The sequence below is a fragment of the Lemur catta genome, chromosome 6 (assembly GCF_020740605.2).
Source record: "Lemur catta isolate mLemCat1 chromosome 6, mLemCat1.pri, whole genome shotgun sequence".
Classification (NCBI taxonomy): domain Eukaryota; kingdom Metazoa; phylum Chordata; class Mammalia; order Primates; family Lemuridae; genus Lemur; species Lemur catta.
This window is the reverse complement of record NC_059133.1, coordinates 30,908,717-30,912,014: the sequence shown is the minus strand read 5'-3', so window position 1 is coordinate 30,912,014 and position 3,298 is coordinate 30,908,717.

Here is a 3,298-nt window from a genome sequence, read left to right as displayed (position 1 = left end):
GAATAGGAATTTCGCCAGATTTGGAAACCCCCCTCACGCGTCTTCCACACCCAATCACACAAGGTGTACTGAACACACATAAAAGGATTAAAAGCAGCTACCCACCACCTCCAGGCCAGCTCCAGTCTGAGAAAAGTAATCTGATGGAGGCAAGCGTTGAGTGAGGGCCAAGAAATCTTTGCCTACAGTTTAGACCCAAAAATCCCCTGCCCAGGGTGTCAGTGCTTTCAAATACGTTAAGGGGGAGCGAAGAAGCCTGAGATTGCAGCAAGCAGGACTCCCAGAACACTTGGGATTTTAAATCCCCCAATTCATGATTGCAAGAGCTTCCTCCAGCCCCTTCCTCCACACTCCCAAGTTTACCTTCCAAAAGTTGAAGGGCCTGAAGGAGGAAAGGGCTCCAGGGCTGGTGGATCACACCCTTGGCCTAGGACCCAGCTGGCGTTTGTGCCGACCCCTGCCCCATCTTTGGCATGCACTGGGCCTGCGGGGCCACGGGAGTTGCAGAGGAAAAGCAAATTGTTTGCTCCCGCCCTCAAGTAGTCAAGTGACAGAGGACACACCTAGAGCACCCCGTGGAACTCAGAGTGTGCAGTGAAAGTCCAGGGGAGGGCGGCCTTCCCCGGATGCCCTGAGAGCTCGACCCAGTGACCCGGGCAGCGCGCGGGGACAGCGCCGGGCGAGGGTGGCGGCTGCCGGCGGCGCGCTCAGCACCGACCCGGGGTCGGGGGCCCGCGCGGGCCTGGGCGGGCGCCGTCTGGGGCCCAGGCCCGGGAGAGTTTTCCCGGGACCTTACTCCTAGGATTTCGTCCCTTGACCACTCCCCACCGCCACCCCGCCACGCTCCTAATCCAGGGCTTCCGCAGCGTGGACCGCGAGGGAGGGAAGCAGGGAAAAGAAAACCCACAGACTGTAGGTTCCTTGTGAGTTACGCTGCTGGCTGGCGAGGCCTGGGCAAAGACAGGAATGGCTCACGCTTGCTTTGGGAGCTCACCCCGCGCCCCCCAACAACAGCCAACACAAAGTGATCTCAAGGATTTCTATGATCCTTATTCACAACGATTTGTGCAGTATTCTACAGCGCTCAGATTAATCATTTTTTTCATTACTATCATAATTCTCCAGTTCTCTATATTTTATGTCTATTTCTATATTTTTAGGTACATGTATGTTTTGTATATTATTTTACTATTTAAAATGTTTTACTTTTTCTTTATAATGTTATATAATGGATTATATATGATATCTATGTATACTCCAAAATTGTTATGACATAAAAACATTATGGGAGCCAATGTTATAATTCAATTACCTTTTCATATTCCTGGGAGAGAAGATAATTTTAAAATACATATGCACCTTAAAATGGATTGATGGTCAAAGGTTCCAGAGAAAACCTTTAAAATACCAAAAGTAGGAATGACATATTTTGTTATGTAAATATATACATAAGCACCTTTATGTATATAAGCTTAAAAGTGTATGTATGTATACATTTTCCATATGCACTTTAGATGCAATATAAATTACAGAATGTTGGGCTTACTTCTGTTTCAGTTCTTGATTTTATTTTACTAGCACCTCCAAAGAATGATTTAAACTATTACAGAAGTTTACCTAGTTATTCTAAGTTGTTTAAAATATAATCCCCCAAAGCTGTACTGTTTGCCTATTAATGTATTTATTGTAGTCAAATTTCTAAGAATTTTCATTTACAAATGTCCTTGTGTTTCCTGTAGTTTCGGTTCTCCACCCTTATTAACACTTTATATATGGATGTGTATTGCACTTTTTAATAAAAGAGTTACAGTGGAAAAAGGAAACAACATTATGTCTTTACTAGCATAATTTTATGTTGAGTTTCAAGTTATCATAAATGAATCTCATGTAGGATGCTATTAATCTTCACATAAAATGTCCTATTAATACTTTTCATGACAAGCTCTTTGATGTATAAGAATTGAAGACAAAGGGGTTTGTACACAGTAAATGTATACAATTTTTGTCAATTATACCTCAGTAAAGCTGGGGGAAAAAAGCAAAGGGTTAATGTCTGTCAGATATTAAAAGCTGAAAGGAATAATAAAAAATGTACACTGATTCCTAAATAGAAAAATAAGCAATTAAAAAAATAACAAAACCATGTATTGTTTTTTTAATTTTATTTATTTATTTAGAGATACACTCTTGCTATGTTGTCCAGGCTGGAGTGCAGTGGCTATTTACATGTTCAAACATTGTGTACTATAGCCTGGAACTCCTGAACTCAAGCAATCCTTTTGCTTCAGCTTCCCAGTAGTTAAGATCACAGGCATGTGCCACCTCATGCAACTGAAACCATGTTTTAAAAGTCACCTTCACTAATAACCAGATGTTGTAAAGTTAAATTGAAATAAGATTTTATTTTGCATCTACCAAATTGACTAATTTTTAAAATGAGGATGCTTAACTGTGTCAGTATGATAGTTGAGTGTACTACTCTGAGTAGTATGAATTGGCATGTCATTTTTAGAAATAAATTTGGCTATGTATAGCAATCACTTTCAAAAAATATTCAAATTGTCATCCAAGATTTTTCTTATAAGAACTTTTCCCAAAGAAATGTTTTATAAAAAGCCTTATGCTCATTGATATTCATTTTGAGAACTAAGTGAAATAATGCATACAAAGTGCTGACACATAGTCTTAACCTAAGTACTAACTATTTTTACTATGGGATAGAGGATGTCAAGGCAAATTATCTCAGACTTGAATATAAGGCAAATGAATGAGTGCATATTCTTACAAAGACATAATGGAACATGATCTAATAGTCCCTCTCAAAGATTATCCAATTCTCTGAAAGAACGCATTTTTTTTTCACTTACTATGTTTTGATTAGGCTGAGACTTTGAAATTAGATGTTAAATTATTCAAAAAAATGGGTGAAATTTTTTGTTCAGGAGCAATACAAATGATTCTTGTCTAGTAGAAAAGATAACCCAAAGGTTATGGTTTTACTGCATTGTAGGACATGAACTAATTTTAAAACACTTAATTTTATCTCAGCATTATGACTTCAATTCACTATCTGTATATAAGTCTTTCCTATCCACTTTTGGACCAGCTTTATAATTCTGCTGGATCCTTCATTAAAGAGTTAAGTCAATCATTGACACTTGCCCACCATATATTTCTACGAAATGCATAATTCTAGCTTCCTGAAAAATCATACCTTGAAAAATTATAAGAATATATCAATCATTTTATGAACCAATAGGAAGTCTTCACAGAAGAAAGATGGTTACTTATCTATATT